The sequence below is a fragment of the Trachypithecus francoisi genome, unplaced genomic scaffold, assembly GCF_009764315.1.
Source record: "Trachypithecus francoisi isolate TF-2019V2 unplaced genomic scaffold, Tfra_2.0 Lachesis_group18, whole genome shotgun sequence".
Classification (NCBI taxonomy): domain Eukaryota; kingdom Metazoa; phylum Chordata; class Mammalia; order Primates; family Cercopithecidae; genus Trachypithecus; species Trachypithecus francoisi.
Window position 1 is genome coordinate 39,984,431 of NW_022681463.1, and position 21,880 is coordinate 40,006,310.

Here is a 21,880-nt window from a genome sequence, read left to right on the forward strand (position 1 = left end):
ACTTGTTTCTTTTGCTGTGCCAAAGTTTTAGTTTGATGCAATCTCATTTGCTTACTTTTGCTTTCATAGTCTGGGCTTTGGGATTTCTATCCAAGAAATCCCTGCATATACCAATGTCATGGAGACTTTCCTCTCTGCTTCCTATGAGTAGTGTTATAGGTTCAGGTCTTACATTTTAGTCTTTAACCTATTTTTAGTATATTCTCCTATAATGGATGAGATAAGAGTCCATTTTCCTTCTTCTGCATTTGGATATCCAGTTTTCCCAGAACCATTTATTAAAGAAACTGTTCACTCCCCTTGTGTGTTCTTGACAACTTTGTCAAAAACCAATTGACCATAGATGTGTGGGTTTATTTCTGGGCTTTCTGTCCTATTCCATCGGTTGATCAGTCTGTTTTTATGCCAGTACCATGCCATTTTGATTACCTTTGTAATGTATTTTAAAATCCAGTTGTATGAACAAAGTCTCCGGCTTTGTTCTTTCTGGTCAAGATTGCTTTGGCTACTCAGGATCTTTTGTGGTTGCATACAAGTTTTGGATTTGTTTTTTCTATTTCTGTGAAGAGTGACATTGGAATTTTGAGAGGGATTGCCTTGAATTTGCAGATTGCTTTATCAATTAAATATTTTCTGATAACTTTAACTCTTCCTACAACCCCTGCTGCCCGTTTAGCTGACATAAGAATAAAAAGAGTACTATTAAGCACCTACTATAGCTAAACATGCTGCTTGGTCATTTAATTCTCATAACATCTTTATGAGATAAATATTATTTTTATTATTACAATTATTCTCACTTTATAGATAAAGATACTGAGGCTTAAAAGGCTAAGCAATCATCTTGCCCATGGACAAGCCATTAATACACAAACTTAGATCAACACCATGACAAAGGCTGCACCTAAAATCACTAGTCAGTACTGCTTGAATGGTACTAAATTGGATAAGTTTTCATGACCTCCAAAAAAGCATCCCAAGTATTGCCTATAACCCACAGTAGTGCCCTAACCCAGGTAATCCTAGGTCTTGGGAAAAGTTCCAAACTATTTTTCTTTTACACCTTACCAGAGAATACTAAGGCATCCATGTTAATTGAATCCTAAGAATAAACCTGGAAAACCAGAGATTCTCATATCAGATATGGAGACTAAACTCTAAATGTAATCTTGGATCTACTTTACATAAGAAAAGCCTGGTCGGGCGCGGTGGCTCAAGCCTGTAATCCCAGCACTTTGGGAGGCCGAGATGGGCGGATCAGGAGGTCAGGAGATCGAGACCCTCCTGGCTAACACGGTGAAACCCCGTCTCTACTAAAAAATACAAAAAAAAAAACTAGCCGGGCGAGGTGGCGGGCGTCTGTAGTCCCAGCTACTCGGAGGCTGAGGCAGGAGAATGGCGTAAGCCCGGGAGGCGGAGCTTGCAGTGAGCTGAGAACCGGCCACTGCACTCCAGCCCGGGCGACAGAGCGAGACTCCGTCTCAAAAAAAAAAAAAAAAAAAAAAGAAAAGCCTGACAAAAATGTATATAACAGAAAGAAACATTATATATCAAAAGAAAAGAGAAGCCCCAGGGGAAAAAATCAAAATATGACTCCAGTTTTGTTTTTCTAAACCAATCACACCTTAAATTTTGGGGGTGTTTTTACCAACTGCAGACAGTCACTGATAAAATAAAGTGTTGTGCCTCTTCCTTTAAATCGGCCCTTCATCTATAACTAGACTGAATCAAAACACGGACACAGAAAACCCATCATTATGCAGAGATGGCCAATAAATTCTTCAGTATAAAGATATGTTATAACACTGCATCCAATTAGATCAAAGTCTACTCTCAGGAACAATGAGTTAGACATGTCCAATCAATCCAGCAGATGTAGAGAGCAGTTGCTAGGACAACCAATAGAAATCACCAAATAGACTAAAAGGTAAAGATTTTACTATAAAGTTTTCAAGAAAATTGTATAGATCTTTCTCAACATTAAGTTTTTTAACTACATATTTACATATAGTACAAATTAATGTAATCATTCAATGTTGAATTTAATAAAAGCTGTTTTAATATGTTGAGATTGAGAAGAAAAGATTTTGATCAATAAACCTGGGAAGTCAATTAATGTCTAAATGATTCTACAAATGAATAAATTATTTAAGTTATTTCTGGAAAATTCAAAGTTACCCTGAAAATTCATTCGATAGTACATGTGATAGTAAACACAATTCAAACACATTCAAATTTAGTGAAAACATTTCTCAGTGAATTGTTTATCTTTCCTCATTCCAAACAAATCCCCTAAGTATTTCTAAGGATTAAATTCACTTGAAAGCCATTTGACAAATGATTTTAATGAAATATTCCAATATGTACTAAGAGTTATACTGAAAAGTCAACAAATTGTTGGTGAGTATGCAAGATTTTCTATGTCAAGCATCTTTTAAATAAGATATTTATATTCAATTTTTAAAATGAGTCCAAATAAACTTGCTCACTATGAAACATTCAGGTACAGTTTCTAACTCAGCCTCGCTTTCTGAAAATGAAAATGTTTATCTCTAAGATTTAACTGTGGGAAAAAAAATGTAGTCATTACAGATAACAATAATTTGAAAGACAAAATAATTGGCAGGCTACATTTTATTCCCAACTTCCCCATTATATTTCATTGTGATTTGAAGGTGATTTTAGCTTCTTAAGAGTCTCATCACTGTTACACCAATTGGATTGTCTGTCAGATCCTGAGAGCTGTCACCTAGCAGGACAGAGCTGTCATCACTTAAAGATTTCAACTCTTCAAGGCCCATCAGGGTATCTGAGCAAATGCTGAGAAGGGGAGAAAGCTTATGCAAACAGGTTTTAATAAAAATTTAAGTAAATTCTTTAAGTGCTCGATCAAAATAGAGATTTAAAGGATGAGACTTTGGAACCAAAATAATATGAACCCAATTAAAGTTTCAATGTAAAATAAATATGGCTCTTTTAATTCAAATTATACCACTCTTCCATTCACCTGTCTCCTTGAAACTCTGGTTTTGATTCCATGCTAAGATTAACCTTCCTGGTGAATCATCACTGAGTAAACCATTCCAAGGTTTTACCTTCCCATGAGAAATGCTTACTTTGGGGAACATATACACTAAAATAGCTAAGAGTGTGTGTTCTGTAGTAAATTCAAATGTTCGCCACCATTATCATCCACGGAGCTTCAGGCTACCTACTCAACCCTCTTAAAGTCTGTCTCTTTCCAGGGGTTTGTGAAACAGCAATTTTAGAAATCTACTTTATAGTGTGGTTATGACAATTATGAGATTTAGGGGTACACTTGCAGGTTTGTTATATAGGTAAACTTGTATCACAGGGGTTTATTGTACAGATTATTTTATTGCCCAGTTACTAAGCCTAGTACCCAACAGTTATTTCTTCTGAACCTCTCCCTCCTCTAATAGGCCCCAGTATGTGTTGTCCCTTCTTTGTGTCCATGTGTTAGCTCCAACTTACAAGTGAGAACATGCAGTACTTGGTTTTCTGTTTGAGTTACTTTGCTAAGGATAATGTCCTCCAGCCCCATCCATGTTACTGCAAAAGACATGATCTCCTTTTTATGGCTGCATAATATTCCATGGTATATATGTTCCACATTTCCTCTATCCAGTCTGTCATTAAGGGAAATTTAGACCGATTTCATGTGTTTGCTGTCGTGAATAGTACTGCAATGAACATTCACATGCATGTGAATTTACGTTAGAATGATTTATATATTTTGAGTATATACCCAGTAATGGGACTGCTGGATCAAATGAAAGTTCTGTTTTTAGCTATTTGAAGAATTGCCACACTGCCTTCCACAATGATTGTACTAATTTACATTTCCACCAACAGTGTCTAAGCATTCCCGTTTCTCTGCAAACTTGTCAGCATGTTATTTTTTGACTTTTTGAAAATAGCCACTCTGACTGGTATTAGATGGTATCTCATTGTGGTTTTGATTTGCATTACTCTAATGATCAGTGGTAGTGAGTTTTTTTTTCAAATACTTGTTGGCCACATGTATGTCTTTTGAAAACTGTTCATGTCCTTTGCACACTTTTTAGTGGAGTTGCTCGTTTTCTCTTGTAAGTTATTTTATATGCTGATTACTGAACGTTTGTCAGATGTATAATTTCAAAATGTTTCTCCTATTCTGTAGGTTGCCTGTTTACTCAGTTCATGGTTTCTTTTGCTGTACAGCAACTCTTGAGTTTACTTAGATCCCATTTGTCAGTGTTTGCTTTTGTTGCGATTGCTTTTGGCATCTTCCTTATGAACTTTGCCCATTCTTATGTACTGAATAGTATTGCCTAGGTTGTGTTCCAGGGCTTTTATAGTTTTGGGGTTTTACATTTAAGTCTTTAATCCATTTTGAGTTAATTTTTGTATATGGTATAGGGAAGGATTCAAGTTTCAATCTTCTGCATATGGTCAGCCAGTTATCCCAGCATAGTTTATTGAATAGGAAGTCATTTTCTCATCACTTGTTTTTGGTCAGCTTTGTGGAAGTTTAGGTAGTTGTGGGTGCATGGGCCTTATTTTGGGGATCTCAATTCTGTTTCATTGGTCTATGTGCCTGTTTTTTTTGTTTTGTTTTGTTTTGTTTTTGTACGAGTGCTGTTTTGGTTACTGTAGCCCTGTGGTGTAGTTTGAAGTCAGGTAACATGATGCCTCCAGTTTTGTTCTTTTTGCTTAGGATTGCCTTGGCTATTTGGGTTTTTTTTTTTTTTTTTTTGGTCCCATATGAATTCTAAAATAGTTTTTACTAGTTCTGTGAAGAATATCATTGGTAATTTGACAGAAATAGCATTGAATCGGTACAGTGCTGTGGGCATTATGGTCATTTTAATGATACTGATTCTTCCTATCCATGAGCATGGGATGTTTTTCATTTGTGACCCAATTTCTTTCAACAGTGTTTGGTAATTCTTATTTTAGAGATCTTTCACCTCCCTGGTTAGCTGTATTCCTAGGTATTTTATCCTTTTTGTGGCAATCATGAATGGGATTGCATTCCTGATTTGGCTCTCAGCTTGGCTGTTGTTGGTATATAACAATGCCAGAGATTTTGTGCATTTTGTATCCTGAAACTTTGCTGAAGTTGTTTATCAGCTGAAAAAGCTTTTGAGCCAAGACTATTCAGTTTCCTACCTATAGAATCCTGTCATCGGCAAATAGGGATAGTTTGACTTCCTCTCTATTTCAATGCCCTTTATTTCTTTTTAACTCTCTTTTCTCAGCTTCTGCCCTAAAACTCCCCAACAGAATAATCAGTGAAATTGACATTTCTCACTCTTTCTTTAGGGCATTATAGTACATTCTTTTGAGGAAATTTGAAGAGAGGCTTTTCTGTGTTTGGGTCAAGGCTGGGCAAAAATGGGACTTCCAATACCATGTTGAATTGGATAATCTGTAATATTAAGTTGCAACGATTTATAAAATGTAACTGGACAAGTTAGAAACGACAATATTCTAGTTCTAATCCCACTTTTGTTTACTGTCTATGTGACCTTAGGCAAAACATACCTTTTCTTACAAATGTATTTTCTCATCTCTGAAATGAGAAAAATATTATCTGCCCTGCCTAGATATCCAAAGTGTGTGAGAATCCAATGAGACAATATGTGTAAAAGTGATTAATAGATTATAAAATAAAATATATTTTGTATTTACTTATGACATAAGAACTCATGTTTCAACTATCGATCAAATAGCCAAAATGAAAGGGAAAGTAGTTCTAGGGCCTCTCCTTTTCCACATTTAATCATGCCAAAAGGTTTAGGTCACTTTAGAAGCTTTTCAAAACATTGTCTTAAAGCCTGGAGCCAAGGAATTTGATTATTGCTTCTTGTTTCAGCCAAGAATAATTTTTGAACCAAATTATGATTTGAAAGAAAAACAGACACAGCATATTTATGTTGCTAGATATACCTCTCCCTGAAAAGCTTCAGAGAAGTTGTTCTAACCTGTACTCTTTCTCAGAGACACAAACATATAATAAGGTTTCTCCTAATCTGATTTTGTAGCTTTACCAGTGAAAAAAATCTATCTAAAAAAGGGAAGTGAGAAGGATAGTAAAAACAGAGGATGTTACCCATGTTAGAAATGGAACTGAGTATGGGGAGAGAATAACAATAACTTTCATCCTATTAAAAATGAAGTCAGAATACTAGACAGAAACTATAATCTTCAAAATGTTAGATCAATCAGGGAGGAAAAGCAAGGAAGACAATCATACTGCTTCGGTAACAGGGAGTGCAGTGTAGTGATTTGTAGTACTGGTTTTAGATTTTTATATCCATTTGGATTGATACCAAGGTCTACTTCTTACTAGGGCAGATTCAACCTCACCAATATTTAGTATTCTGATGTGTACATCAGAGAAAATAATGCTAGAAGATTGGAATGGCTGGTGAGGATTAAATTAAATATGACATTATGCTTATGCTTAGCATGGTGCCAGGAACATACTGGGTACGTAGTACATTGACGCTATTACATTTAAGGTGAGAGTGATGATAAATCAGAAAACATCTCAGTCCTTGTATTGGTTTCCGAGAGCGCCATAACAAATGACTACAAACTCTGTGGCTTAAAATAACAAAAACGTATTCTCTCACAGTTCTAGGGACTAGGCCTCTAAGATGTTGATAGGGCCATTCTCTTTCTGAAGGCTCTATGGGGAGATCTGTCTCATGCTTTCCTCTTAGTTGCTACAGTTGCTGGCAATCCTTGGTGTTCCTTAGCTTGTAGACTTTAAACTCTATCTCCATCATCACATACCTTCTCGCTATTTGTCTGCATCTGTGTCTCTTATTCTCTTCTTCATATAAGAAGAGCAGTCATACTAGATTAAGGGCCCATCCTACTCCAGCATGACTTCATCTTAATGTGATTACATCTGCAAAGGTTCTATTGCCAAACATGATCACACCATTTCCCAACAAGGAAAGTAAAATTCCTTTTAAGAACTCATTCGAAGAGCATGAATACACTGACTTTACATTTTTTTCTCAAAGCTTTAAAAAATAACAAGAATTTGGTTGTATAAAGTAACTGTGATAGATTTGAATGAAATTAGAAATAGAACAGTTAATCCTGTCCTTTGTGTATAATGGACGTCTGCTAACTGCTGAAAGTTTTGTGCATAATACCAATTAGAGAAAACTAAATATATTTTGGCAAAGCACACAATATTAGTATTTCCTTAAATTTTCTAAATCTTTCTAGATTTTTCTAAATGATTGCAGTGGTGATCATTTAGCCAGCAAAAGTGGTAACTTTTAGCCAGCAGTCTTGGGGATGGGGAAAGGATGAGACAGAAAAGATAATTTTTTATTATAAATTCAGTGCTATGTAATCTTTATCTCAATATGTGTTTAATAAGGGTGATAAAACTAAAAAAAAGTAGAGGTCGGCATGACTTCCACAGAGGAAGCAATCTATTTTACCTCCATGGAAATTTTAGTCTTTTGTCACTGATGATTTAGAATTCCATTAAGCTCTTTGTCGTGCTTGCATTTTTAATTATTAGTGTAAATACTTGTTTAGGCCCTTTTGAGCCCACTCGGGGTTCAATATTTTTCTTTTGCTATTACTCAGAAATGTACATCCCTGTCCCCTTTATTTTCTCTACTCTCCCTTTCTGAAGCTCTTTGCCTAGCATGTTCAAACTCTTGGATTCATTCTCATCGATATTTTAATCTTTCTCTCCTCCTTTGTGCTCCACTGTTTAGAAGATTGGGTTAACCTACACTCTAATCCTTCTGAAATTTTCATATTAATTTCTAATATCCCTTTCTTTTAGCCATTGTTTATAATAGTCTCATATCTCTATTTTGAGGTTTTGGGGGTTACTATTCCTGTTTTATTCTGTACTTACATTTTCTCTGATTGATCTATTTGTTTTCTCTGCTTACTTAGATCTCTCTTCTATATCTGAAGGATTCCCCAAATATAGCATGATTATAGGTTGTCTGTTCAGAGGATAGTAATTGGGGCCTGGCATGATGGCTCACACCTGTAATCTCAGCACTTTGCAAGACCTAGGCGGGAGTTTTGTTTGAGGCTGGGAGTTCAATACCACAATACCAGCCTGGGCAACATGGTGAGACTGCAAAAAAAAATTAAAAACATGAAAGTGATTGAAAGCCTTGAGCATTTGAGCAGGACTTCATTTTAGGATGATTAGGTGGGGGTATTTTAATAATTGGTCTCTCCTAATGACGTTTTGCCAAGATTTTGTTTTCTTTACACTCTATAGCCAGGCAAATGTGGAGAAGAATTCTTCAGTCTTCTATGAGTGTAACGTGGTATTAACAGTAGGGGGATATCATAGAAAATTGATGGCTGATAATGGTCACCAGCCCAACAAGTACGTTTGTGATTTAGAAAAAGGCTTACCTTCCTGAAGACACTTTATATCCATCTGTTAGAAAACTGTCATAATGAACTCATTTGGCAAAATAAGGCATTTTTCTGTCACTTGCCAAAAATTGTCATAAGGATACATCACTATAATGTCAACAGTGACTTTTAGCATTGAACAGTGCAACAGTGCATTGAACAGGTCAACATAACGTGGTGGCCTCATTGCTGGTGTTCTGGTTTTGGGGCTTCTGGGCAAGGGAGAAGGCAGTAGGTACAGATTGTTAATTTTCCCTATTTTCAGCGCTACACTAAATGTTTTTGTCTTATAAATCTCTAAGTCCTACACCTCCACAGTACAAATTTTCTCGGAAGAAATTTATGCTCTTGCAACTAGAGACTAGAAACCCAATGTTGTAGCTCTAATTGCCTACACAGCAGGAGAGGAGTAAAAGAGGATAGTTTTGCTTCCTAATTTTCAGATGTTCATTCCCACAATGTCCCTTCTCATATTCTATTTGTCTCTTTATTCTTGCCGATTTGTATTTTTTCTCTTCTTTTACTATCACATTAGTGAGGACATAGAGAAAAAAGAAGATAAACATCTGTGATCAGTCTATCTTCTTAAACCTAAGGTCATTCATGACTTTTATATGAGTAATTAATCACAAAATAAAACAGCAGATAAAGCAAGAACAGTAACAACCAGCCTGTGATCATTCACTGATGACATATTGTGTCCAGGCCCACCATACACAAGATCTCATTTGGTCATCCCATGATTAAACAATACATGAGCTCGGTGTGGCGACTCACACTTGTAATCCCAGCATTTTGGGAGGCTGAGGTGAGCACCTCACTTGAGACCAGGAGTTCAAGACCAGCCTGCCCAATGTGATGAAATTCTGCCTCTACTAAAAATACAAAAATTAGTCAGGCATGGTTGCACATGCCTGTAAACTCAGCTGCTTGGGAGGCTGAGGCACTAGAATTGCTTGAACCTGAGAGGCAGTGTTCCCAGACCAAACCCAAGGTCAGGCTGCTTATTCTCACGTCCCAGTAATGAGAAGCACATGACCTGGGAGAAAAGGGAGTTTATTTCTGTAACTGGTTACAAGGAGAAGGCCTGGAAATTATCACCAGACCAACTCAAAATTACAAAGCTTTTCAGAGCTTATATACCTTCTAAGCTATATATCTATGTATAAGTGTGCATTCATCTAAAGACATAAGTGATTAACTTCCTTTAATCTACAACTAAGATCTGAGTCCTGAAGACCTTCCTCTGGAGCCTCAGTAAAATTTACTTAATCTAAATGGATTTAGGTGCTGGGGTGATTACCCTTATCTCATCTACTGCTAAGTCACAGAGGTTTGGGGAGTTCCTTCAGACCCCCAATAAACTTGTTTGTGGAGGTCTGGGGAGTTTCTTCAGACATCCAATAAAACTTGTTTAATCCTAAATGGGTTCTGTTAAGAATTCCTTCATTATTTTGTCATGCTTTAAGGCTCAGGAAAGGCCTAGGCAAAACTCTTGGTGGGCTTTTATTACATTCCAGCCTTCTTATAAAGGTGTTGGCTCTATCAGCTTTTAGTATTTCATTTAACCACTCGGTCAGTGTTGAAAGAGTTGTTATGGAGGCCTGCGTTAGTGAGACCTAGACTGCTGTAACAAGTTGCAGTGAGAGATTTCACCACTGAACTCCAGCCTGGGCAATAAAGCAAGACTCTTTCTCAAAAAAAAAAAAAAAAAAAAGGACAGAAAGAAAGAAATAAAATCAAAGAATACACAAGGCATATATTCTTATTCATATTTTAGAATGAAGAAACTGAGGCTACTGAGGAACACGAGGAACACTAAGTAATTTCCCAGAAATACACATATAGTAAATAATGAGCAGAAATGAGATCTCTTTGTATGAGATATGTATAATCCACTGTATAATCGTTTGTATAATCCACTAAATTACATTGTCTCTTTTCTTCTCAGGTATAACTTAAAGTCACTCTAAGTTTAATCCACTTGTCTCAATTTTCAGTGCTCTAAAATGATAACGGAAATTTTGAAGTCTATGAGATATTGAGTAAGGCACAATATTAAAAAATATACAATAAAACTACCCCCAAAAACCTATGTCAACTACTTTCTCTATAATAAGAAAAATAAGACTGATTTTCAGTCAAATGATTGGAACATGCATTTTCAGTTTAATCTTTCATAATAACAAGAATACTCAACCAGAACACTTTAGCAACCAAGAGTTCTAGTCCAGGCATGGTGGCTCATGCCTGTAATCCCAGACTTTGGGAGGCTGAGGTCAGTGGATTGCCTGCTGTCAGGAGTTCAAGACCAGCCTGGCCAACATAGTGAAACCCCATCTCTACGAAAAAATATTTTTAAAAATTAGCCGGGCGTGGCTGCACGTGCCTGTAGTCCCAGCTACTCTGGAAGCTGAGGCAGAGTGAAATGCTGGAACCCGGGAGGCAAAGGTTGCAGTGAGCCGAGATCACTCCACTGCACTCCAGCCTGGGTGACAGAGTGAGACTCTATCTCAAAAAACAAACAAACAAACAAAAAGAGTTCTGATAATAAAAGTGTAGCTGTAATTTGGATTCGTACCTCTTTAAAAGTATGGTTGAACTATCTGTAGGCATTTAAGTAAAAAAAATTAAATGTCAGTTATATGACATAAAGCAGAAACATGTAATTTGAGTTTGTAAATCATCTCAGCAGGCTTTATTTTTTCTTCAATGCAAACATGAAAAGCATCAAAATCATCAATATAATGATTCCTATTGAGACTAGAAGTATCAAACAGTGATGCAATAATACGCTTCACTGCTGATACCTTTCTCTGTTTACCAGTGAATTTTATAGTCTATTGAATTCATTCTTCTTTTCGAGTAGCTCAAAAGACAAAAAGACTTACGCTCCCATGCTACCATCTGGTTAGGACAATTTCTGACACATAGTAGGTACTCAATCATTTTTTGGATGAAGGGTTTTCACAGCATATACTAGTCAGAGAATTAATAGATATTTTTCAAAACCCCATAGATACCCAGAATCTCAAATCAATGATTCCTTCATCTTAGCAGATTTGCTTAGTGGGAATAACAAGATTACAAGCAAATAACAGTATTAAGAGAGAAGATCTGGGAGTGATGGGGTACATTTTAGAGCTCTTCAAACTGGGTATCTTCACCTTCTGCCCTTAGGGGATTAAATGTACCACCTATTATCTAAAATGGTGCAACTTTCTTAGGGGCTCAGGAAAGCTAATCTTAGGAAAGGCAAAGGGAAGGGTGACTACCAATTCGAACCCATGCTGAATATTAATATTTTATATATTCTGCTTTTGCAGATGAGGTTCTCAGAGGAACTGAAATAATGAGGCTGGGGAGCTTATAACAAACCTATGATGTAAGTATTATTACTTTCTTCACTTTACAAATGAGAAGGCTGAGCTGCAGAGAGGTTAAGTAGCCCCAGGTCACAGAGCTAATAAGTGGCACAGTCTGGATTCCATTGCAGGAAATCTGACTCGCCTCCCAGGCCTGCCAACCCATGTGGCTGAAGCCCAAGGTGGAGCACAGCATATGGGAGATGTTGAATAAAGTGTTTTGGGACCAAACTGAAGCGGCTTCGCTTCAGGTTTGTGATTAATTCTTCATGAAAAGGCTGGATAAGGAGAAATTTTTGAGCATGTGGCAAAGCATAGGACATAGTTATTAATGCATCATTAATAAAATGAATGAGCATACTCCTTTGTTTGGGTAAAATACTGCTTATTCCCCTAAATTTCTGGAACTCTTGCCTTTTTCCCATATTCTGCCTAGGTCATAGACACATGAAAGATTACAGCACAATGAGGACTTAAAATTTAATCCTGGCTTCTGCTTAAAATTCATTCAGCTACAAGAGAACAGAGAACATTGCTCTCACCCTAACAACTTGAAAAAAGTCAAATAATCTTCAAAATTATAACTTCCCTTGAGGCCATCAGAGACCTCAGGTGGAATATAAAGGGTGACAGCCTCCCAGAATAAAGAAGATGCATGACTCTTTCACTTTTGGCAGATCCTCGGAGGAAGAGAAACTACAATAAAAGTAGGAAAGAAAAAAAAAGCTGTATTTGGAATGAGTTCCGAGAGACTAAATGTAGGCTAGCAGAGGATCAGTTAAGAATCCTGAGAGCCCCTGACCCAGGAGAAACTGTACTTACTCACAAGGTCTTTTACTGCAGGCCTCCACTGAGCACTAACAGCAAAAACAGAGCGCCTGCAGTTTTTGTCAACAAGAGCCTCTCCTTCTTGTCGACAACCATTATATTAGTCCGTTCTCACATTGCTTTAAGGAATTACCCAAGACTGGGTACTTTAGAAAGAAAAAGGGTTTAATTGAGTTTAATTGACTCACAGTTCCACATGGCTAGGGAGACCTCAGGAAACTTACAATCATGGCAGAAGACACCTCTTCACAGGGCAGCAGGAGATAGAATGAGAGCCAGCAGGGCGAATGCCAGAGGCTTATAAAAAACATTAGATCTCGTGAGAACTCACTCACTAGCACGAAAACAGCGTGGGGGAAACCACACCCATGACACAATTCCTTCCCACCCGGTCCCTCCCAACAGGTGGGGATTATAGGAATTACAATTCAAGATGAGATTTGGATGGGGACACAGGCAAACCATATCAGCCATGAAGCCTCATCTACTTCACCAGATGGTTCTTGCAGAAGAAAAAGCTTTACATGGCAGTGGGAGGGAGAGGAAACATCCCCACCCCATCCTCACCCCAGCTCTCAGGCTAAATTCACTGTTTCTCAGAAAGGGGTTGAAGTAAATGTCACCTGTCACTGAGGAGGGGCAGGTCCTTCCTGTTCCCACCATGAGCCTGGCAGTGAGTAACAAGCCATAGGAGTCTCACTCAGAGAAGTTTGGCTGAGGGAGAAGTGAAAGGAGAACAAACCTTTTGCCTTGCGGGGAGAGGAGGATCTCTTGGCTTCAGAATATTGCACTGATACAGAACAGACATCAGTTACCATTGGAAGATGAAGGGGAAACAACCTTCCAAACTATGGAAAAGCAGTAGTCGGGCTTGGGGGCTCATGCCAGTAATCCCAACAATTTGGGAGGCTGAGGCAGGCAGATCACTTGAGCCCAGGAGTTCAAAACCAGCCTGGGCAACACGAAGAAATGCTGTTCCTACAAAAAAAAATACAAAAAACTGGGCATGATGGTGTACACCTGTGGTCCCAGCTACTCAGGAGGTGAGAGCATTGCTTGAACCTGGGAGGCAGAGGTTGCAGGGAGCCAAGATCGTGCCACCGCACTCCAGCCTGAGCAACAGAGGGAGACTCCATCTCAGAAAAAAAAAAAAAAAAAAAAAGTAAGAGGGGATTCCAAGACAATCTTGATGAAAAAATATCAGAAATGTATTAGCCAATTAAATTTAGATAAAATCAACTGCTTTTATAATGGATTCAAGGCTGAAATGTCAGTGGTGCACATTTTGGTTCCCTGACCTCATTTGTATGATTCCACTAGGTGTCATGATATTTTCACTTCCAAAGAAAAATGTTCTAAATAGAATGCAACCTTCTAGAAATTTTCATAGCCTGTTATTTTCGAATTCTTGTGGTAGACAAAACTTGCTCTTTTAAAAGTTCATTGTATAGCTTGAAATGTTTTACTTAATGAAAATTACTGTTTGAGAACTTTTAGAATTTTTAAACATTCCTGGAACAAATCACTCCCCTATTCTCTTTTTCTGGCTGCTGACCTTTCCACAATCTAGATCACACTTAAATAGGATGCGAGTGGATCTTAACAATCTCCTTAGAGTAAGGTTTTCCAAGACCTTCAGAGCTCCCTGCTTCAAATACACCTTTCAACAACCCTCAGCTGTGGATGGCTTATGAGACGCTAAACGTATTCTAGCCCTTCAGTTTCTTACCATCTCAACAACAAATTCATAGCCACCACCAAATCTCGTGACCAGCACTCACACTCCTGGTACTTTCAAAGAAAGTTTTTGTAGTGCAAATTTTGCTCATTTTTGTTCCTTAAAGTTTACCAATAGCAATGTTTGTTTGCTTGTTTTGCCAAATGAAAGAAATCTGAATATTTTTGCAAAATGTCATCTTAACATGTGAATTTTAAAAAGACAGCAATTAAAACACTTATAGAATACGTTCTACATACAACTCAGCAAAGTATTTTTAAATGTGAAATTTTAATACGTTTGGCAGATACCTACGTAGTACTAAAAATATGCCTGATACTGTTCTAAGCACTGTACAAGTATTAACTTAATCCTGTTAATAATTGAAGAAATAAATATTGCCCATTTTACAGATGAATAAACCGAGAGGCAGAGAAACTAAGTAACTTGCTCAAATTCACACAGCTAGTACGTTGGAGATTTAGAATTCAAACCTAGGTTGACTGGCTGCAGAGATTGTGTCTAGTTGTATGAAAGAGGGAAATGTAGAGGTTTTACTGGGAGAAATAGTCAGTTTCAAAGGCTTTGCAGGAAAATCAATAAGAATCGTAGTGCTCTTAATATATTCAAGCATCAAAGCCAAAGGAACCTCCATTAATATTTTAAAAATTCAACTCTAAATGTCTATGACTTCTGCAGACCTCAATTACTTGTGATTATTTGTCAAAGAACAGTACATAGAAATACTAGAGGGAAACTAGCATTTCTTGATATTTAGACATAAACATGCTAGATAAACTGCAGTCTTATATGTATAATTTGTTTTCTGGTTAGACTAAAGATAAACTGAGCTATGATTCATAGAACTACCCAAATAGACAAGGCATTCACTTGCAGTGAAATGGATATTTAATCCAGATTCCTTTAGAACCATTTTGTACATCCAAGTAAAAACCGATGTTAAAACGTAAAGAGGGAAGGAGAGTCCCTTGTGTATTTCTACTGGGTATGGAATGCCAGCATGTTCCCATGTCGCGAGAAGGAGGGTGTTCTGTGACAGCCTTTTCTGTGACAGTTCTAACTACTTAGGTTTTCTTTTCACAGTCTTATCTCTGTAAATGTGGTTGTAAATATCAAACTAATAAATTATAAATTAATATTCCATGTAAATTGTGAATTTATGCAATATTAAGTAGATATTGGTGTTCATAATTAGAACTCACACATAGTAACTCCCAGTGGGCACAAGAAACGAATAGTTTTTGAGATGCATAGAATGAGCCATGTTTGTTTCTGGTCTCCAGAATTATGCACAGCTTTCAACCTAAATCAACAGTTAATTCACTGAATGACCTGCAGCTAATATCTGATTAATGACCCTCAATTACCAGAAAGTACTTTAAAAATATGAAGAGCTATGTAAATGTTAAGGATATTATCTTCAACAGTGTCTCTGGTGCTTTCTTACAGACAGGGCAAACAGCTCTTTATTTCCATCTATTTTTACATTTATTCTCTCTTGCAGTGAACAATTCTATCTTGTAATCTTATTTTCTTATTTTTGCAACTCAGAACTACTTCCATCCAGTGCCGGAAGAGTGTGTAGTATCTCTGCATGCTGCGCTATAGGGGACTGTTTTGACAGCTTGCCAAGCCATGGATCGTGCTTAGAAAAATACATAAAGAATAAAATGCATTAGAGAGAACAGGAAATTATCCATAAATGGCATTATCAACCAACAGATCATTATCCACCTCACCTCTCCTGGAGGGAACCAGATAAGATACCTCACAGAAAGAAAAAGATAGGGTTATAAGCAAAGGCAAATTAAGTTAAATTTAGCTACTCTGAATATAAAATACAGCATTCTAAATTACAAAAATATGACTGTTGCTAAGATAAGTTATTGTTACTCTTGCCACTCTGCAATGCAGATGTTAGCCGCTCCTATGTATCCCCACTTGCCACTCTGTTTTGCCCAACCTTGACCCAAACACAGAAAAGTCTATCTCCAAATTTCCTCAAAAGAATGCACTAAAATGCCCTAAAGAAATAATGAGAAATGTCAGTTTCACTGATGATTACTCTGTTGGGGAGTTTTAGGGCAGAATCTGAGAAAAGGGAGTTGACGGAGCACAGACGATGACCAACTTGATCATTAAGGGAGCACATCTCTTTCCTTAAGTCTTCTAACTGCCAAGCTGCCATGGAGCTTCCTACTCTCGATCCTTTCTTCCCTTTGCACCCACCTTGTTGATTTTTCCCTTTCCCTCTGTGATCCTTACAAGTTTCCTTTCTTGTACTATACCTTGTGGTTAAGGGACTGTCTTTTACTACCTGGACATGACCATTGGGTCTCACTCTCCATCCAAGAAACTTATTGAATTTTTTTCTTGAAAAACAAGTGCTCTCCCCAAGAGAAATTCTGGCAAATAATATTTTATTTATCGTATTAATCTACTTTGGAGATGGAGTATATGCATTGATCTGTTTTAGCTAAGCTAAAAGAAAAATGGAACCACTATCATATGGTTTCTAAAAGAGAGTTTGGTTTCTGCTTTGAACATGTCCACTATTTCCCTTCCTTCTGCTTCCCCACCAATGAAATTTCAGAACGGGATGGAAAAATAACCACTATGGAATAAAACCTAGGCAGCTTGGCAAAAAGAACAAGTGAAGCTGGGTGACACTTCAACCCCTAGTTCTTGGCTCTCAAAGAGTCTTGTTTCAGAGCTTGTTTCAGAAGGTAAGCAAGGACATTTTTTCCATCTGTGGACTTACAAGAGGAATGCTTTACTGTTGATTTCTGTAATAATCATTTCAGAAGAGTGCTGCTCTGAGAAGCAAGTGCCATGTTTTACTATCAAATTGTTATTCAAGCATTCCTATGGGCAACACAAAAATCACTTTTATTTGATACTATTAAACACGATGGCAAATCACCCACAAGTCCTTTATTTCCACTTGTGCATCACTCCATTTATCCTCCACAATGAATCCTCCATCGTCCCAAATTCAATTAAAACTACAACCAGGCATTACACATACACCGTACCTGGAAAAACCAGCATATAGCATGCAGTCACAGCAAGCTCAAAGCCAGTGAGGTCTCCTAGCCATGCTTCCAGCTATGGTCAAGTTCCTAAATATCTCTGCTGCTCATTTTCCCATCCACTTAATGGACATCATACAAGATGGACCCCCAACTTATAATGGTTCAACTTTACTTATAATGGTTCAACTTCAAATTGTCCAAAAGCAATTTGCATCCAGCTCCTCAACTTATGATGGGGTTACATCCCAGTAAACCCATCATAAACTGAAAATATAGATCAAAGGTGCATTTTTTACTTACTATATCTTCACTTTATAATAGGTTAATCTGGATGTAACCCCATGGTAAGTTGTGCTGTACTATTAAATTATGTACTGCTAAAGTCATAGGGTTGTATTAAGATATAAAATATGACAATATGTGTAAAATACTTAACACAACCCTCCTCAAAAAACAGCAGATATGCAATAAATGCCAAATGTTTTACTGCTGTGGCTGATATCGGTTGACTCCTCCCAGACCAATTACAGAGCAAAAGAGGCCACGGGACAATCAGTTGCACAAACCCTCCTCCAAAGCCATACCCTGAGAGACAGCAATGGCACCTACTCCAATCTAATCCCCCCACTGTCTCCCAAAAATGATAATTAAGGTCTTAGCCCAGCAATTCCAAAGCACTACAACCGCTGCTATCAGTCTTAAAGAATTACAGATAAGTAACATATGAGCATTGTAGCACTGCCTTAACTTCCCCTAGTTAATTAGTTCTAAACTAATGAGTACCATACCAAACCAGAAGGAAGTTGTTTCAAGATAAAATTCTGTAAGGGGACCAGCTTCTGTAGCCTAACACAATCACTACCTTGTAGGCATCCATGAGACTCAGGTGTCTATTTTATAACAAAACCTAGAGGACTGTCTTTAACTCAGCTGGTCCAAAAGTTGGCTTGAGAATTAAAGCCCACATCTTTGATATGTATATTTTACTATTCATAGTTATGAACTTCACAATGCCTATAGTAAATTTTGATATTAGTTAATAATTTCTCCTTACTATGAAATTGGAAATCATCCTCAAAAAATAATTTTTAATAGGCCATAGGCTGAATTCTCACCTAGTGTCTTGTGTAGTTCTTGTTCCATGCTATCCATGGTGGTGAATCTCCCTCTTAATTCTAGGTCTGATTCAACAAGCTTTGACTCAAATTACTGAGTTTATGAATTGATTTCAGCATGTGAACATAGTGAACTGCAGCAGAGGCTTAGGTGAAGATGTGGGCTTATCTGCTGTTCACTAACCCTCAGCAAAGTCTGCTCAAGCTTCCAGGGAAGCTGGTGTCTGCTTGAGGTTCTCCACTCTTGAATAGACCAAGAACTCTGGGAAATCTAACACTAAGATGTCAGTCCAATTTCTGCACTCAGTTGTGGAGGGCCAGAAAATCAATGGGCTATGACCACAGCTTCTCCCTGATACAAACGTAGTACTGGTCCCCTGATGATGCAGCAATCCCTGAGGATCATATGGATCTTTGAAGGAGAATAATCCATTATTATATATCTTCAGCAGAGAGCAATTCCATGGAGGCATTCTTTCAGCAAATATTTGTTAATTGCCCATAGATAAGAGGGAATATTTGTTGTATCCCTCTTGGTGACTGGGCAGCATTGTCTCTACTCTCCTGGCACTGACTCTCTGATGATAAGCAGTGTGCCCAGGGAGCCTTGACATCTGGAGCTCAGTCACCAAAAAGCAGCAGAGCCAATGCTTCTGGGATAAAGTCACGTTTGATTTTATGTTGTCTCTCGTAATGTTCCTCTGGCATGTTTTCTATATTTTTTTATGTTTGCTAAATTTAATTCATTTTTTTCTGTCTGTTTTTTTAAATAACTATTAAAAAACAACACACTTGTCTAGTTTGAGCTTACAACATATTCAGTGTTATTTGACAAAGAGATATTGCCAACTGCAGAGAAACATTTGGACACTTCCAAGACCTGCAGGTACTCACTAGCCTCATCTTATAAAGATTTTCATTTTCAACCAAATAGCATTATCCATTAGAGCTTGCTGTAACTTAGACTGCAGAAATAACACCGAGAGACTGGCAACATCTTTCTTGAGGTGCTTGAGGTACAGAGGTGGCAGGGACTATCTATAGTCCCATGACCCAGTTAAAATATCGTTTCATGCTCATGTGCCTTTAAATCCAGAATCTCATTTTATTCCAACTGCCAACTGGTTCTGCTGAACAGCAGTGTGGAGGGTAATTACAGTGAAAGGCAGCAGCTCACCATGGGTCCTGGGAGCTCAGGACACTTTGTAACCACTTCTGTCACCTCCTGAAGTACACCAATTGTCCTGGGAAGAACAGGAGAGTAGGGGCCAATGAGGGTCTTCAGTGCTAGGAAGCAGCTCTGCTCCCGTCTGACTCTGCCATTTGGAAGGCCAGATGGGGAGGACTTAGAGCTTTTCCTCCAGCTGCTCTGGCCTTGTGCAACATCCAGGTTATCTCAGCAGAAGCCAAAGAGCCACAGAGAGCCTACCTGGAAGAAAGCAGGCATTAAGAATGCATCTGTTTCACCAGCTCAGCACAGCAGTATGACTGGAGATAAATATATTTGGCAAATAGCATATCAAACTGCTGTTACCACATAGGGACACAACGGTGCTTGAGAAACATGAATAAATTACTTGGACTATGAAAATCAAGAGTCATAACTACAGAGAGACTGGTGGCTTGACAATGGATGGCAGCAGTGGATGAGATAAGCTGAACAGCTCATCTTTGAGAGCATAGAATAAAGTTTTTTTCCTTCCTCGGAAGCTTTGAAGAAGTGGAACAACAGGAAGGCCATGGTTTCTGTTCTGTGCCCATAGCTACACAAGCTATGCTGCCAGCAGGCACCTGGGCTGAGGCAGAGTGAAGGGATTAAAGACCTCCGTCTCCATATCCAAAAATAGGCCTTTGCATTCAATGTGAAATGGATTTAGCAATGTTATTTCTTCTGAACATTCACTTTCCATTTCAATTTCAAGTCACATCCTGTGATCTCAGTAGAACTTTGCTATCTCTCTTTGAATGGCAGAATTCACACATAGAGTGAAAAGAATTTCAACACGGGCAGATTAATACAGCTTTCCGTTAAGACAGAAGTCAGTTCAAAAGTTGGTGGATGTATTAGTCTGTTTTCATACTGCTATAAGGAAATACCTGAGACTGGATAATTTATAAAGGAAAGGGGTTTAATTGACTCACAGTTCCACATGGCTGGGGAGGCCTCAGGAAACGTACAATTATGGTGGAAGGGGAAGCAGACACTTTCTTCACAAGGTGGCAGGAGACAGAGTGTGTGAAGGAGGAACTGTCCAATATGTATAAAACCATCAGATCTCGTGAGAACTCACTCACTCTCACAAGAACAGCTTGGGGGAGCCACCCTCATGATCCAATCATCTCCCTCCCTCAACACATGGGGATTACAGGTCCCTCCCTCAACACACTGGAATTACAGTTCAAGATGAGACCTACAACCTAATGAATCGGGGGCGGGGGTGTGTGTGTGTAAAAGTGAGAGCGTGTGTGTGTGTGTGTGTGTGTGTGTGTGTGTGTGTGTGTGTATCCCTACTCTTTTTATTGGATCAAAGGAAAATCTTAGCTATTCAGATCACTGATGAAGTAGTAAAAGATTCTAGTGGAAACAATGTCAGTTAACTCCATCATACATGAAATTAATTGTGTATCCTTTAGTTTCAGGATAGAAAGTTCTAGAAGCCCTTCAGTCAGTTCACTGCCCACAAAATGGCTGCAAAGCCATTCCCTCATATATTCCAGCTCCTTCCCCAGAAGCCACTTTTTCAAGACTGCTTCTCTTCTTTGGGACTGATTTTACTATTTGCCGGGGACATCTGCTCTAAATCCTCTGCTTATTATTTCCGCCAAAAGTGAACTACTTTTCCAGAATGTCCATTATCACTTGTTTCTTCATTCTTTTTGAAATTTTGCCTCTTCTCCTAGTGGTTTGAAAATCGTTTACCTGACCTCTCCATGCCCTGATGTGACACAGCAATGCCAGCTCTCCTCAGGAACGGCTTCATTTCTTCACACCTACTAGCTGTTGTGAGACATGTGACACATATTATCTTTGATCCTCTAACTTAGGGAGACAATCTAGCAAACAGGTTAAGAAAACAGGCCTTAGGATCAGTTTGCCTGGGTTCATAATCCCAGTTTCCACTTCAGCTGGCTGTGTGGCTTTGAATAAGTAACTTCATTTTTTTGTGCCTCTATTTCTTTATTTGGAAAATGAGAATAATAATAATGTACTACCTCATGAAGTGTTTGTGAAAATTCAAAGAGTTAACACAAAGTAAGATACTTAGAAAGAGCCAGGAAGATAGTAAGTGCTCAAGAGATGTTACTTTATTATCCACACGACAACTTTGCAAGGTGTATATTCTGGAGAGGTTATGAGGCTATATGGAG

At 38.1% G+C, this 21,880-nt stretch overlaps 1 long non-coding RNA gene across 1 annotated transcript in view; it reads left to right on the forward strand.

Moving 5' to 3' along the window:
• The first annotated feature begins 1,891 nt into the window (after positions 1–1,891).
• LOC117063677 overlaps positions 1,892–21,880 on the forward strand; it is a 50,952-nt gene continuing 30,963 nt past the window's right edge. The window contains exons 1-2 of the long non-coding RNA XR_004429032.1: positions 1,892–1,927; positions 11,757–11,815. This is a non-coding gene — a long non-coding RNA (uncharacterized LOC117063677). The remainder of the gene's footprint in view (positions 1,928–11,756; positions 11,816–21,880) is intronic.